This window comes from Schistocerca nitens, chromosome 12, assembly GCF_023898315.1.
Source record: "Schistocerca nitens isolate TAMUIC-IGC-003100 chromosome 12, iqSchNite1.1, whole genome shotgun sequence".
In the NCBI taxonomy this organism is placed as follows: Eukaryota; Metazoa; Arthropoda; class Insecta; order Orthoptera; family Acrididae; genus Schistocerca; species Schistocerca nitens.
In genome coordinates this window covers 29,407,399-29,425,216 of record NC_064625.1, presented here as the reverse complement: position 1 = coordinate 29,425,216, position 17,818 = coordinate 29,407,399, and the positions used below count along the sequence as shown (strand labels likewise).

The 17,818-nt window shown below is 38.7% G+C and overlaps 1 long non-coding RNA gene across 1 annotated transcript in view; it reads right to left on the bottom strand.

The window, feature by feature from the left end:
- The window catches only part of LOC126215216 (uncharacterized), an 82,284-nt gene extending 65,283 nt beyond the window's left edge, over window positions 1-17,001 (bottom strand). The window contains exons 1-2 of the long non-coding RNA XR_007542105.1: window positions 16,804-17,001; window positions 15,663-15,806 (exon numbers count right to left, since the gene is read on the bottom strand). This is a non-coding gene — a long non-coding RNA (uncharacterized LOC126215216). The remainder of the gene's footprint in view (window positions 1-15,662; window positions 15,807-16,803) is intronic.
- Window positions 17,002-17,818: the final 817 nt, after the last annotated feature.

The following is a 17,818-nucleotide window of genomic DNA, read 5'->3' as shown; positions in this document are numbered from 1 at the left end:
CTAAAAAAGAAGGTGCATAAGGTACACAGAGTTCACATGTGTGCTGATGACAAATTTTTAGTAAAACAATTGTCATATATGAAATAAATATAGGTGTGCCTTAGAGTGGTGTATTGAACCCAATTCTGTTAATATATATCAATGACTCTCCAGGTAGTATAAGGCATGGAGTAAAATTTCCCTTTGCTGATGACAATGTTATAGTTGCTGAATAAAATACCAGGACTCCTATTATTACAGAAAGCAAATGAAACCCTCAATAGTGAATATACAAATAGGCAGCATGTAATAAATTGACATTGAACTTAAAGGAAACAAACAACACGCACTTCAGCATAAAAATGGAAAACTACACTGTCACATCAAGGACTGTTGAAAAATCTACATACAGCATAAAAAACACAAAGTTTTTGTGGATGAATATGGGACTGCCAATTAACATGGAATGAACACACACAGACACTGGCAAAAAGAATGTCATTAGTAATCAGTAATCTTTCTGTACTAAGAGTCCTGGTGTTTTATCAGCAACTATAACATTGCTGTCATCAGCAGAGGGAAACTTTACTCCGTGTGTTATACTACCAAGAAAGCCGAATTGGGTTCAATACACTACTCTAAAGCAAACCTATATTTATATGCTTCATATTTGACAATTTTTTTACTAAAAATTTATCATCAGCACACATGCAAACTATGTACCTTATGCACCTTTTCCAGGGAAGACTGGTTATGCTCTCAGAATTCTATCATCAGTTCGTAACAGACAATGTCTTGCAGTGATATACTGTTCCTAAATACATATAATTTTTAGCTACGTGATTCTTTCCTAAAGATAAAAGGTATGAAACGTGGGCACAGTTTCCAAATTGCAGAAAAAGGTCACATGAATAAAAACTAGATGTAACAGGCAGCCTCCCTGTAAAGAACTATTTGAAGTACTGGATATCCTTACTCACTAAGAGAATGTGCCAAACAATCTGTTGTGCACACCAGGGAAAACGTTACTAAGTATGTCATTCAATAAAAGTTCTATACATAAATGCAGAACAAAACAGTTTGGATTTACATTTACCAAAGAAAAAACTAGAAACAGCGTTTCCCATTGGGGAGTAAAACTGCATAATGAACTATGCAAGGAAATGTTAAAAACGGCTAAAAATATTTCATAAGAAACATACACTACACAGTTAAAGACTTAGTGGACTCAGTAGAGATTAATAATGTAAAGTGTCAACAACATGTCACATTACAATACATAACAATGTAATGCTTTTATTACAAGATAATGTGCCAAATTTTACAGTGCGCAATAGTAGTGCCTTCTTGTTCTCCCGAACTCAGCAGTTCACTCACCAGAGAATGATGCTCACTTGGTTTTTTCAGATAGACAAAGGAGAACATGAAGACATGCAAGGAGCACAGTAGCATCTTTACAAGCTGGGGTCACAGTTTTCTGAACTGTCTGGCAGAAGTGCAAGGGGAAGCATGTTTATGGTCCAGGGTTCAACAGTGGGTGTCCATAGTGCCTAAGTGAAACTACTTTTATATTATTTGTTACCTGGTGCAAACTATATATTATCAAAATAATGAGGTAGCACAGCATTTACGGACTGACCTCATATTCAGTAGAATGAAGTTTTTGAGCTACCATAGAGCAGGGTTACTTTGCTGACTTTTGGACAGTTTTCCACACAAAATAATGTAATACACAGCAGTTTTCTAAGATGACTTTTGAAAATGATGCTACCCTGATCAGCCAGAACATTATTAACACCTTCCTAATAGCAAGTATGTTCACTTTTGGCACAGATAACAGAAGCAATGCATTATGGCATGCAAGCAGTGAGGCCTTGGTAGGTCACTGGAGGGAGCCGGCATCACATCTGCTCCCGTAAATTCCAGGGAGGGAGGCACTGAGCTCTGATGCCACATTCAATCACATCCCAGACGTGTTCAATCGGGTTCAGATCCGGCAAGTTGGAACTCGCCACTGTGTTCCTTGAACCACTCCATCACACTCCTAGCCTTATGACATGGTGCATTATCTTGTCGAAAAATGCCACTACAATCGGGAAATACGATCGCCATGAACCAACCAGTGTACGATACTCCTAGGACAACGTGAGGCCTTGCACGAGCTCCAGTGGACCTGTCGATCCCAAGTGAATGTTCCCCAGAGCTTTTAATGGAGCTGCTGTCAGCTTGTCTCCAGCCTGCAGTATAGGTGCCAAGGAGCTGTTCCCCTGGAAGATGATGGATTCGTGCCCTCCCATCAACATGATGAAGAAGGTATTGAGATTCATCAGACCATGCAACACTCTGCCATTGCACCGAAGTCCAGCGCTGATAGTCAGGTGCCCATTTCAGTCATAGTTGCCGATGTCATGGTTCTAACATTGGCACATGCATGGATCATCAGCTGTGGAGGCCCATGTTAGGAGTGTTCAGTGCACTTGTAATCAGTCCAGCATTAAAGTCTGACATTAGTTCTGCCACAGTTCGCTGCCTGTCCTGTTTTACCAGTCTGTCCAGCCTACCAGGTCTAACACCTGTAACGAGGGGTCGCTACCTAACCTCACGATGTTGGATGTGGTTTCAACTTGGTTTCACCACATGTTGAAGACACTCACCCAAGTACTCCTTGAACACCTGACAAGATGTGCAGTTTCCCAAATGCTTGTCCTGAATCTCCAGGCCATCACAGTCTGTTCTCAGTCAATCTCAGATCACATGCCTTCCCCGTTCTACACACAGCACGCTCACTGATACTACATGCACCATGCGCTTGTCTGATCAGAAGTCATTCCTTGCCAGGTGAAGCTCCTATCGCCAGGACGGGTTTATATCAATAGTAGGTCAGTCGTCATAATGTTTTAGCTGATCAGTGTAGTCTGTTTTAAAACAATGTGAAAACCAGCTAGTAGCATACAATTTTTGAAATTTTATAATGTTTTAAAAATTGGAGCAAAGTAGCCCCTGGAGCAGGTAGCTTTGCTCTACTAAACTTAAACACTACCTTATGAGAGAATGACAGCTTGACACAATACTCCCCCTTTAAAATTTATTGAGCTGCCTTATATGACTATCGTAAAACAATATTTGTGTACTTTTTAGCATTAAAGAGAACTTTAAGCAAGATGTAAAAAAGTATGAAACACGAATAAAATTTAATGTCATTTTGCTATCAAAGAAAAGGCCAATGTTTTTATTAGGTGTGTTATTGTGTCAAAATGTCAGTGACGATACTAGCAAAATATTTTGCACACATTCATCAGTATCGAGCAACTCCAGGACTGACAAAATTACTCTTTTGCTTTTCAACTGTATCATCCCATTTGCGAGAAAGTAGATCTTTATCTACGGGCCATGAACAGTTATTAAGAGATGGGATCATGGTATTTATGCTTGCTCCATCTTCAATAAGACTACCGATGCCAGGAATACCAGTGTAGTGTTTATTTTCATACATGTAACCACAAACACACCAGTTTCCTTGCCGATTGGTTTTGGTTTTTCCTGTGGTTCTGACAGGCTCTCTTCATTTGCTGCAGATGCTCTTAGCACTTCAGTTTGATTTCTCCTGTATTATTTACAATATTTGTCCACACTTTCATCAGGAATTTGTTCTGCTGTAGGTCTTCATCACTACATTAATCAAGCACTGTTTACTAGTGCCTGTCACTGGTTAAGAAGCACTTTTGTGACATGTCAAGCAAGTGTTTCATTTTGTATGGATTCCAGGCACTCTTTCAGATTTTCAGTGCTATAAACTGCATATTGGTAAGGTTCTAGCTCCCGTTTATCCTTTACTATAGCAACCTAAATCTTGTAGCAGTAATCATTTACAATGTAACAAGATTCATCCCAAGCTGAATCAGGTCTAAAAGTAATGAAACTACTGTGAAACTACTCTGGTCCACTTCGTAGATGGTGCAAAGTTGTCCCGTTTTCCCCAGAAAATAACCATCATGGCTGCTTTCAATCACACAATGATAATATGTTGATTATAAGTTTGCAGGGATGATTTAGACCAGTGGTAGCCAACCTTGTCCCTACCACCCACTGCTGAGTATTCCTTCTTTCACAATGGGCAGTGGGTTGGTAGAAGTTTTAAAAAATTTTCATTAGATTTTCATAAATTTTGACAAATTATTAACATACTTTAACTTGCTGTAACGTTGCTTTATAAACTTTACTTTATAAAGTTTCTTCCTACTTTATAAATCATCATTACTGTGGAACCAGAGAGCAGTTAGAAAATTTTACTACCTACAGATATACAATAGTAGATGGGACGTAAAAGAAAAAGATTGACTACCCTATTCAGACAATTTCCACATATAAATTAATGTCTTTTTACTTCTGTTTAGGTAGTTTTCTGGCAGCAAAATACCCCTTTTCCTTGACAAAAAACTCCTCAAAAATACAATAGTACAGATTTTGTTATACCAGAAAATACCCAACATAGTGAGTGGCAGATTAACTCAAACATGTGAGGTAGTAGAAATTGTCAATCGTTGGACAGAATCTGAACTGTTCCAAAATTTTCATAAGAACAGGTGTTAGGCAGAATTTAAACCTTTTACTGAGTTGGAGTAAAGCTACCTCCTGCTCTCTCCCCCCCCCCCCCCAATCAAACCTGCCACCCTCTAAGGGCAAAGTTGCCCCACTTTACAGTATATTTTCATTGTATTATGATGACAAATTCTCTACATTAGTTGCTGCATAAGTTTGTACCATTTTTTTTTCCTATATTGGAATTCCTGTAACTAGGGGTTTATTTATCAATTGCATTTTTTTCATTTGTAGTTCACTGTGGCTATATGAGTTTACATATTGTCTTTTTGTTGTTTCAAGATACTGAGTGGAGCTGTGGACATGACAAAATCGAGTACCAAGTGGAGAAATCTGAACATTTCCTACTTATTCTTCTGTTTGACACCATTTCTGTCTTTATCACTACTGGTGACAAGAAATGGTGTGTCTAAGCAAACATAAGGAAAAGCAAGGGTGACCCCAAACAAAGTAGCAACTCCACGTATAAAGACCAGCGTGCACCCACAAAACATAACATTACGCATCTGGTGGAACAGCAACAATGTGGTATAATTTGACTTGCTTCCCCAATGTGTAATCACCACTGCTGACATTTAATGTCAACAGCTGAGACTACTTTCAGATGCAATCCAAGAACAATGACCAGGAATAGTTCATGAAGCAATGTATTAAACAATAACACTTGCCCACATTCTGCTATACTGACAAAATACACTATACAAGAGTTGGACTGAGATGTCATTCCCCACCTACCTAATTCACCTGCTCTTGCCCCATTACATTTTCACCTTTACCCCTCTATCGACCAACCTCCAAGGAACTTCCTTTCCAGAGAAAAATGAACTCCAAACATTGCTTGACGAGTGCTTCACCTCAAAACAATGTGGCTTCCACTGTCGCAGAAAGAAAAAGTTTCCCAATGTTGGCAGACTGTTGTAAATAGAGAAGAATATATTATTGGTAACTCAAGTCTGTTATGTGTATCTGTTGTGTTTGTTTAAATTATGGGAACATGCTATGAACTTATGATCCAACCCAATAAAATTGTGGGATGATCCCTGAATGAATGAATGAATGAATGAATGAATGAATAAATAATACTGTAGTTTAAATTTTCATGTTTAACTAGCATATTGACGCAGCACAAGTACCAACTGGGCAAGGATGGAGCATGTGATTTCTTCAAGACAATGTTCCCAACATGGAAACTGGGAAACTTAGAACTGTAGTAGAAATTTTAAACAGTTCAGTTTAACATGGATGAAGTGTTCTGATCACATCCCTCCTTAGCTGGGCAAGAGGGAAAGCTTATGGAAGGGAAGGGAGAAATTCAGCATGATACTGCATTAGTATGTCTCAGGTAATTTAGTAAAGTAATGCCTTTTTTTCATATATTACCTTTAGCTTAGCTATATAGCTCAAAGGTGTAGAATGCAATCAGCATTTTCATTTTTGTTGTACTTTTATCAACTATAACTGAAGGGAGTGTACCTTCCCACCACAACTAAAACAAAGTGTTGAACAATGCTGAATGTCTCCATGTCAGTTATTGTTTATACATATTTACCTTATTTAGTTTCACAAGACTGGCCAATTACAACCTAACAGGTAATTCTGAATTTCTGTTGGTGCCAGCACCAAAATGTCTTACTGCACCTGTTATGACATAGAACACTTGTAGAAACTGACTGTTGTGAATCAAAGGTAAACAAACCATGCAATAATTTAAACAAAGGATCATCAAAAAGTGTTAGTACAGTTTTTCCTTCTGACATCCAGGGCTGAGGATCAACAGGAATTTTTCAAGATCTCAATACTGCTTGTGCTGTGAACCTGGAGCAGATGTGCAAGAAATTCCTAACAACTATATAAACAGAAACTGTCACACAGAATCAATGTATTGTGATAGTAGACAGCACAAATGCCATATATAAAAATGAATACAAAATAGCAAGCAGAGTATTAAGAGAGACATTGTGTATATTAGGTGATCAGAAACTGATTGTGGTAGGCATACCACACATTTATGACCTTATCAAATCTTCCTGTGTAAAGAATGAGATCCACAAAGCCACCAGGACTTACTAAAAGATCTAGCAGTCCACTTTAAAAGTGGTTTTTTCTCACTTTAGATCTGGAAAGAAAGCACTTTACAATACCAGGAATGCATATCATTATTCAGGCACATGATCAAAATGTTTGTTGTAAGTGTTTTCTCTAGAAGTGAGAAATATGAAAATGTTACCAACAGCAAAGGATATCTGCAAAGTATCTTGTACAACCAAAGCCATTAAGGTCCTGGAAAACTTTTCCCTACTAACAAATCCAGCAGCGATAATAGAACATGCACAAACACCAGTTACAGAACTAAGTGCTCACAGAAAAACAACAGCAGCAGCAGCAATAAAAGACCTAGAAACAATATCTGAAGATAGAAAGTAAATGGCCAAAGCATGTACATCCACACCAATAACAGCAGCAGCAACAGATAACACAAGAGAAACATTACCAGAAGAGGAAACAACAGCAACCGAAATCCCCATTTGAATGACTTTTTAATTTTGAACAGGAGGAGGTAGAGGAGGCCACCACAATAAGTGTAACTAAATGTTTAACAGCCTTCCACCAAAATATACAAATTATTAAAAAAATTTCAGCAACTAGAAGTTAATTTGCAAACACTACACAGCTCATAAGAACTTCCTTGTTTCTATAGTAGACACTATGAAAGGTGGTTCAATGTATTTATGTGAAAAGAGGTACTGATATTTCATTTAGAGTCAGAAATGATGTTTTGCATCTACTGTTGATAAACATGTTGAACCGTCAGCTACTGAAATACAAGAACACAGCATGTTGCAAAGAATTGTATTTTGTTTGTGCCAATGCCCCAGTGATACCATGGGTACTTTTCCCCCCTCAAAAATAAACCAAACACCAGGTAAGGGATTTAAATATCAGTATAATGGAGTCAGATGATAGAAATGCCTACCAAAATATTCTGTACATTTATGGCATGTCTTCACTAGTACATTCTTCCACTAGAGTATCAAACAAACTACATTTATAGATCATGTAACAACAGATACAGCCATGTTCAAAATCTAGGCCCATCAGATCATGTTTCATATATTAAAAGTTAATAACTATGTAGAAAAGCCATCTAAATTAAAAGTATACAGAAGGGTGTTCTCAAAGTCAAACCTGCGTGAATTTTCACCCCAGTTACAATATGAAGAGTCTGTAGGTGTGTATGCTGAAGTAAATGCCAACAAAATGTTTAGCTTTCATGTCCACATTTAAACAATTAGAAGAAGTATTCCCCTGCATCATTGTGCTCTATCGCGACTTCAGAAATAAATATACAGGATGACAATAATAAAACCAACAAACTGCAGGTATGGTTTCCTGACTGCAAATGCAGAAAAAGATGTCCATTGAACATGGGTCCAGAAATGGACAGTGTGCACTATGGAATGGGGTGTTGTGGTGGGGAGGGGGGGGGGAGGGGAGATCCAAGAACACAGCACAGAGCTGCATCACATCTACATCACAGATTAGATTAGTACTTGTTCCATACATCATGAATATGACACTTCGTAATGTGGAACATCTCAGGTTAATAAAAGGTGTCTATCCAAGATATTACGTTACACAAAATATTACACGACACTCGATATTATTAATTTTTTTGGGGTGGGGGTGGGAAAATTACCCACTTACTATATCCACAAATTCATCTAATGAGTAGAACGAGTTGCCATTCAGAAATTCTTTTAATTTCCTTTTAAATGCTATATGGCACATCTGTCAGACTTTTGATGCTATTAGGTAAGTGGCCAAAGACTTTTGTGGCAGCATAATTTATCCCCTTCTGAGTCAAAAGCTAGATTTAACCTCGAGTAGTGAAGATCATCCTTTCTCTTAATTTTGTCGCCATGTACACTGCTATTACTTTTGAATTCATTTGGATTGTTATTAACAAATTTCATAAGTGAATATATATAAATATTGTGAGACTACAGTGAAGATCCCTAGCTCTTTAAATAAGTGACTGCAGGATGATCTTGGATGAACTCCAGCAATTATTCTGATTACATGCTTTTGTGCAATGAACACTTTTACTCAATGATGAGTTACCCCAGAATATGATTCCATACAAAAGCAGAAAATGAAAATAGATGTGGTAAGCTAATTTACTGATGTGTATATCACCAAAATTTGCAATGACCCAGATAGCATAAGTAGCTGAACTCAAAATGTTTCAGATGATCTTCAGTGTGTTTTTCCAGTTCAACCCCTCATCAATGCATACACCTAGAAATTTTGAATATTCTACCTTGTTGTTGTTGTGGTCCTCAGTCCCGAGACTGGTTTGATGCAGCTCTCCATGCTACTCTATCCTGTGCAAGCTTCATCTCCCAGAACCTACTGCAACCTACATCCTTCTGAATCTGCTTAGTGTATTCATCTCTTGGTCTCCCCCTACGATTTTTACCCTCCAAGCTGCCATCCAATGCTGAATTTCTGATCCCTTGATGCCTCAAAACATGTCCTACCAACCGATCCCTTCTAGTCAAGTTGTGCCACAAACTCCTATTCTCCCCAATCCTATTCAGTACCTCCTCATTAGTTACGTGATCTTCCCATCTCATCTTCAGCATTCTTCTGTAGCACCACATTTCGAAAGCTTCTATTCTCTTCTTGTCCAAACTATTTATCGTCCATGTTTCACTTCCATACATGGCTACACTCCATACAAATACTTTCAGAAACGACTTCCTGACACTTAAATCTATACTCGATGTTAACAAATTTCTCTTCTTCAGAAAATTTCGTTGCCATTGCCAGTCTACATTTTATATCCTCTCTACTTCGACCATCATCAGTTATTTTACTCCCTAAATAGCAAAACTACTTTACTACTTTTAAGTTTCTCATTTCCTAATCTAATCCCCTCAGCATCACCCAATTTAATTTGACTACATTCCATTATCCTCGTTTTGCTTTGTTGATGTTCATCTTATATCCTCCTTTCAAGACACTGTCCATTCCGTTCAACTGCTCTTCCAAGTCCTTTGCTGTCTCTGACAGAATTACAAAGTCATCGGCAAACCTCAAAGTTTTTACTTCTCCATGAATTTTAATACCTACTCCGAACTTTTCTTTTGTTTCCTTTACTGTTTGCTCAATATACAGATTGAATAACATCGGGGAGAGGCTACAACCCTGTCTCACTCCTTTCCCAACCACTGCTTCCCTTTCATGCCCCTCGACTCATAACTGCCATCTGGTTTCTGTACAAATTTTAAATAGCCTTTCGCTCCCTGTGTTTTACCCCTGCCACCTTCAGAATCTGAAAGAGAGTATTCCAGTTAACGTTGTCAAAAGCTTTCTCCAAGTCTACAAATGCTAGAAACGTAGGTTTGCCTTTTCTTAACCTTTCTTCTAAGATAAGTCGTAAGGTTAGTATTGCCTCACGTGTTCCAACATTTCTACGGAATCCAAACTGATCTTCCCCAAGGTCCGCTTCTACCACTTTTTCCATTCGTCTGTAAAGAATTCGCAGTAGTATTTTGCAGCTGTGACTTATTAAACTGATAGTTCGGTAATTTTCACATCTGTCAACACCTGCTTTCTTTGGGATTGGAATTATTATATTCTTCTTGAAGTCTGTGGGTATTTCGCCTGTCTCATACATCTTGCTCACCAGATGGTAGAGTTTTGTCATGACTGGTTCTCCCAAGGCCATCAGTAGTTCTAATGGAATGTTGTCTACTCCCGGGGCCTTGTTTCGACTCAGGTCTTTCAGTGCTCTGTCAAACTCTTCACGCAGTATCTTATCTCCCATTTCATCTTCATCTACATCCTCTTCCATTTCCATAATATTGTCCTGAAGTACATCGCCCTTGTATAAACCCTCTATATACTCCTTCCACCTTTCTGCCTTCCCTTCTTTGCTTAGAACTGGGTTGCCATCTGAGCTCTTGATATTCATACAAGTGGTTCTCTTCTCTCCAAAGGTCTCTAATTTTCCTGTAGGCAGTATCTATCTTACCCCTAGTGAGACAAGCCTCTACATCCTTACATTTGTCCTCTAGCCATCCCTGCTTAGCCATTTTGCACTTCCTGTCGATCTCATTTTTGAGACGTTTGTATTCCCTTTTGCCTGCTTCATTTACTGCATTTTTATATTTTCTCCTTTCATCAATTAAATTCAATATTTCTTCTGTTACCCAAGGATTTCTACTAGCCCTCGTCTTTTTACCTTCTTGATCCTCTGCTGCCTTCACTACTTCATCCCTCAGAGCTACCCATTCTTCTTCTACTGTATTTCTTTCCCCCATTCCTGTCAATTGTTCCCTTACGCTCTCCCTGAAACTCTCTACAACCTCTGGTTCTTTCAGTTTATCCAGGTCCCATCTCCTTAAATTCCCACCTTTTTGCAGTTTCTTCAGTTTCAATCTGCAGTTCATAACCAATAGATTGTGGTCAGAATCCACATCTGCCCCTGGAAATGTCTTACAATTTAAAACCTGGTTCCTAAATCTGTCTTACCATTATATAATCTATCTGATACCTTTTAGTATCTCCAGGATTCTTCCAGGTATACAACCTTCTTTTATGATTCTTGAACCAAGTGTTAGCTATGATTAAGTTATGCTCTGCGCAAAATTCTACAAGGCGGCTTCCTCTTTCATTTCTTCCCCCCAATCCATATTCACCGACTATGTTTTCTTCTCTCCCTTTTCCTACTGACGAATTCCAGTCACCCATTCTACCTTAGCTACCAATTTCTGATCAAAGTCTATTTATTGATGGTGTCATTCCATTTACTGTGTGGAACTGTATATACTGTGTTTTGCCCAAGTTTAATGAGAGCCCATTTGCAGAGAACCACTTAATGATTTTCTGAAAAAACATCATTTACAATTTCATCAGTTAATTCTTGTCTGTTGGGTGTGATAGCTATACTTTTATCATCGGCAAAAAGTACCACCTTTGCATCTTCGTGACTATAGAATGGGAAGTCATTAATATATATTAAGAACAGCAGAGGATTTTAGACTGAATTCTTGATTGTTCCCCATATTGAGAAATCTGCCAGGTTTTTTGCATATTATGTGAATTGCTTATTTCAACTTTCTGCACTCTTCCAGTTAGGTAAGATTTAAACCATTTGAGCACTGTCCCATTCATATCACAGTACTTGAGCTTATCTAGAAGTATTCCACTATCAAAAGCCTTTGAGAGATCACAAAAAATCCCAACGGGTGACTTCCGGTTACTCAGAGCATTTAATATTTCATTAGTGAAAGTATACATAGCATTTTCCGTTGGAAAACGTTTCTGGAAACCAATCTGACATTTTGTTAAAGCTTTATTTTCATGAAGGTGTGAAGCTACTGCACAATACATTACTTTCTCAATAATTTTGGATGTTCAAAGTGGTCTCCATGAGATTGAGATGATAGGGATAGTACCAGTTGTCATGCAGGATGCACACAATTGTACTTTGGTTTACACTATGCTGGGTGGCCAAATGTTTGTCTCAATATCCTGTAGAACCCAGTGTTCTAAATCTGGTGTACGCACAGTCCACCACTTTCCTGCATGTTAAGTCACTCTGAAAGGACTCGTGATCAAATAAACACCCAAAAAGGGCTTGAAATGATGGGTTATGTTGTTGCCTATGAGGGCTCTTGTTTTGGTATAGCTGTGCTGCCTCTCAACCATTTCCCTATGCTTGGCCATACACAAACACCATCTCGGCTTGTTGCCAACATGAATATCAGACCATTCTGCTGCTTACAGTATGCAGTGTCTGTCACACAGCCTACAACACACAAGGAACACACAGCACGTGGTGAGAGGAACTGTCATTCACCAGCACCATGTACCACGGCAAAAACTCATTTCTGTACACTTGTTCATATGATCTTTTTTTCCTCAACTTCCAGTCAGTAATCTGTCCCTGCAGTTGGTCAGTTTCATTATTGTTAACCCTGTATAGGCAACCAGAGATTAAAAATGCATCTGAAACTCTTAGAAATACTATAGTAGAATTTAGAGGAAGGTCCTGGTAGCTGATAAAAGACTTACAAACCATAACATACTATCACAGGCACAGAACAAAAGAAAAGCAGCCTAGAACATTATCAAACAGAAGACAGCAACATTGTGCAAAAACACTAATTCACAAATTGAAAACAAAGGCAGTCAAATAAGCCACCTAAAAGAAATCACAAACTTTGAGTGTTTACTTAAACAGCATTTATTTAAAAATTGTACAAGTAAAAAATAAAATCTCAATTGGTCCAGATGAAATCAAGCTGTGTCCTTAAAGAATGTGCAAATACCAAAGAGCCATACTGACAAATAGTCAACAGATCATTCCAATCTGTTTTCCTGAGTACCTAATGCAAGAAAAAGTAATACCCATACTTAAAATTGGTGGAATGGAAAATTTAGAAAACTACACACTAATCTCTTTACTGTCCATTTCCAAAATTGTTGAAAAACTAATGAAAATACATTAATGCAATATTTAAATAAATTTAACCTTTTTAATGAATAATATGATTCCAGGACGAGGAGAGGTACATAACATGCTATTGCACAGTTTACAAAAGTCATTCTTGAAGCATTGAATGATGATCAAGTGAATGGAGTTTTGTGCTTAGCTTTTATCTCATATTAACTTGCTTGTTTCTACAGCACACTCCATGAAAGGTAAGGGTTATGTATTGACATATGTGAAAGCATTCGAAACAGCACAGAATTTCTTTGCATAAATTAGAGTTATTAGGAACAAGGGGTGTGGTTAAAAACTGGTTTAAGTCACGCCTAGAAAACTTGGTGCCGCGAGTTGAGATCCATCATACTTTTAGTAGAAATCCTTCCAAACACCTATCAGATCCAAAATATATCAACACAGGTGCCCCACTGGGGAGTGTATTAGGCCCTATCTTTTTTCTTACTTATATTACCAATTGCCCACAGTGAGTCAGATGTGGAGAAAAAATACTGTTTGCTGATGACAGCAACATAGTGAGAAGAGCTAGAACTCCAAACACCTGACAGTAAAAGTTTATGCAGCCTTCCACAATGTTCATAACTGGTCATTGAAAAAAAGTAACTTTAACCGTGTGTACTTCAGTTGAATAAAAAACAATGGAGTTAAAAATTAATGATAATGCATCAGAATGTATAACTGACACCACAGTCTTGGGGTTGAATGTAGGTTCAGCTGAAAAGGATAGAACATGTCAAAAAACTGACAATCTGTTCACAGCATGTTACACTTTGTGAGCACCATGTCTCAAAGTGAGTGACTTTGGACATATGCATCCAATCCTCATTTATGGAATCATTCTGGGGAAGAAGTGATGTAAACATGCTAAGTGTCTTCAAAATACAGAAAATAACACAGAAAATAATAGTAGCAATAGGGCCCATTGTACCGACTTTTACAAAAAGCCGGAAATTCTGACCATCCATCTGAATACATTTTCTAGACTCTTAACATACATACAAAAATATTCGTCTGCTGCCTGCAAACAGCTCAATACATGACCATGAAACTAGATCCAGTCACTACTTCCACCTAAACTGGAAAACAAGTCAAAAACACACAAAAAAGTGCTATACACTAGCCTAGAACTGTACAGACTGCCAAGGAAATTAAAGGTGTAATTTAGTTTCACGCATTTTGTATTGTTCTACACACGATAATCAATAAATCAGATTATTTTGCAGCGGATATGGTACATATACGTCCAATCGTCAAACTTAAAAAGAATATTACTGAATACAGTGGTAACAGTGATCATAGAAACTATGCTCATGTCTCCGACACAACGCTTGGTTATCTGAAGCCGAAATTGGCCAGTCGAGTGAACTTTAAGTAAATACTGTACTTGTCAACAGTAGCCGAGATGGGTCCATTGCAATGTACTTCAACAAATACACCGCACGGCTATTAAACTACAATATTTGTTTTTCAGAACGCGCGCAAGTATGACGTCATAGTCGCCATGTTGAATGGTCGCACTCAACATAACGGATCGGAATCTTTTTCCTTTTTTTCTAAAGTATTAGATGATGGTCGAAGTAGAGAGGATATAAAATGTAGACTGGCAATGGCAAGGAAATCGTTTCTGAAGAAGAGAAATTTGTTAACATCGAGTATAGATTTAAGTGTCAGGAAGTCGTTTCTGAAAGTATTTGTATGGAGTGTCGCCATGTATGGAAGTGAAACATGGACGATAAATAGTTTGGACAAGAAGAGAATAGAAGCTTTCGAAATGTGGTGCTACAGAAGAATGCTGAAGATAAGGTGGGTAGATCACGTAACTAATGAGGAGGTATTGAATTGGATTGGGGAGAAGAGAAGTTTGTGGCACAACTTGACTAGAAGAAGGGATCGGTTGGTAGGACATGTTTTGAGGCATCAAGGGATCACAAATTTAGCATTGGAGGGCAGCGTGGAGGGTAAAAATCGTAGAGGGAGACCAAGAGATCAATACACTAAGCAGATTCAGAAGGATGTAGGTTGTAGTAGGTACTGGGAGATGAAGAAGCTTGCACAGGATAGAGTAGCATGGAGAGCTGCATCAAACCAGTCTCAGGACTGAAGACCACAACAACAACAACATTAGATCCCACTGCTTTGTGAGTTTTCGCTAGATCCATTGCGAAAAAAAGACCTTTGTCACTTTCACTGCCGAGCTTTTGATCGCATTTCGCCGTCTTAATCATTCTTATTTCCCCGTTTCTATCCCCGACTAATGTAGCACTCTCTCTTCAGACTGCACCAGTTTTTGAATGTTGTTACGTTTAATGTTCTGAATATTTAAGTTCTTTGAGTGCCCTTCTCCCCCTTTCCGGCCGATATTACACAATTAGCGTATTTTCGGATGCTGATAATACATTGTTGATTAACAAACTCAGTATCCTCATGCACTATAGAAAATATCGTAGTGTGATCCAGAATTCTAGTCCTCGTTTCAGTGTACCTGGTCAATCTATTAATATAGGCCTACAACACCCAAATTCTCTCTTGAGCCCCGAAACAAGATTTGATCTTTCTATATACTTACGGGTCTGTGGTCCTTCTCGGTGCAAGTCACCACCTGTTAATTCACCATTTAAACATGCTTGCTGGGGAATGTTCCGATTTTGTGAATTCGGAAAGTCTATCGTCAGCCAATCCTGCTGATCGTATCATCGGCGCCTTCATTTGCCTGAAAGAGGAAAAAAAAAATACAGGAGGAGAAATTTAAAACAATTCCTTGGAAACGCACTCCGTTATTCTAAATGCCGCCGCATGCACACATACATGAACTGCGCTGCTCATTTACTTCATTCCACCTACCTACTGGACATTCCATAGACTGCAAGCAGGAGTCGCTCACGAGAGAAATGGGAAATAGGGCTTTACAAAGTACAGGTAGCTATACAGTATAATAATCTCCCTAAGACGAGTAACTAAAATAAGTATGGCCTAACTAGCGTTAGGCTGAAATCTACCCATAAAATATGGCGCGAACGTAAACATTAGCCTACGCTGGGGTCAATCACTTACCACAGCTTTTATTTGGCATTCAAGTTAATTGGTTTCGCCAACATTCAGCCAAATGATCACCTTTCAACTCATCTTAGACCTTAGGCTGCACTACAAATCAAATATGCAAGCACAACCAAACCAACAGAGTTCAGCTGAAAGCATTCTACCGTACACATTTTTTTGCGACACACCTCGTTACGATGCAGTGATTATTAAATAATTTGTTCAGCTTTACACCCACAAACTTTATATAACTTCAGAGCATGTTAATTTCCTCTTGTGACTGAAAATTTTATTGGTTGCAACTGAAATTTCGCGTAATTGTTGTCAGAGTACCTGCAAATCTATATTGCAACCAATAAAAGAAATTGTCAAGAACATGCTAAAATGATCTTGGAAATTACAGATTCATTCCTCTTTCAATTTGATTCATTTTCTACTAACGTATTAACGGTTGAAAGACATCTGACAGAACATTCATAATATGCAAGACGTACCGATTGCACTGCACGCTTTCTTCAACAAAGATAAATACGCACACTTCCTTCAGCTAAGACGAACTGTAACAGGTTTTACGAAAGGCACACACGCAAAGCATTATTTCGTTTTTAAAAGGGATGTTTTATAACAAACAAATTGAGCACAAAAAAGTTAGTCTTAGCAATTGTACTTACCATTCACGAAATCTATACAAACATAAGTTGAGAGCATGACAATCGTGGTGACAATATCATAAGCAGATTTAGATATCTGACACCCCCAAATCTAAGAAAAACTTTCAGTCTCTTCGGGAGTACTAAGACGGCCGCACAGAAATCCATACTCTCGATTTTTCTAATGTATACAACTCCTTGCTACAGAACATGTGAACAGTTGACAGCCACAGTCAAAAGTAGCCAATGCGCATGGCGAGCACTCTCGATTGTTTCCTCGGTGGGCGTTGCGCTTTTGTCATTGGGCCAATGGGCCTGCCGTGACGTCACGCACAGCTGAGGCTCGCGTAAGCCGTATGCCGGCTGTGGCGTAGTGTAGGAAGCGAGGAGAATGAGCAGTCAGTCACCGAAGTGTATCATCCCGAGCACTGAACGTCAAAGAAAGACACAGCCCACGTTATATAGCAGGCCTGCGGCCGGGCACGGCGCTTCTCGCCACAGAAACAAAGTTTCGCGGAACGAGGTCTGATGGGTTATCACACCGTGTGACAACCTATTTTAGTTGCCATTTTTGTTTGGTTCGTGCAAAAAAAAGTGACAACCGTGCGCGTTCTGTCACCAGTGTCGCCGGAGTTCGCACGTGTGATCTTTTCGCACTGGCGAACGTCGAATAATTGAATTGCACCCATATCGGCGAGGAAAGAACAGCGCTGAAGGAAAACAAGATGCTGGAATTGCAACAGGTAAGACAACATGTGTCCATAATACGCAGTATGTTTGCAGTAGTCTTAAATCGTAATGCTGGCTTGTATCAACAAGAGATGTACAGAGTGTAACTCACTTATCGCAATTCCGAATGTGTCCTTCGTGCTGCTTCGCTGGAATGTAATTTTTTAGTTTCAGTATCCATTACTCCACGCTGCGCAACTGTCACAGTGGCATGACGGAGCTACGCCCACATGTGGCTTGGTGGTAAAAGTCGATAAGAGCAGTAGACCTCGACTGTTACGTCTTTGCCTTTCCCCTTTTAACTTCT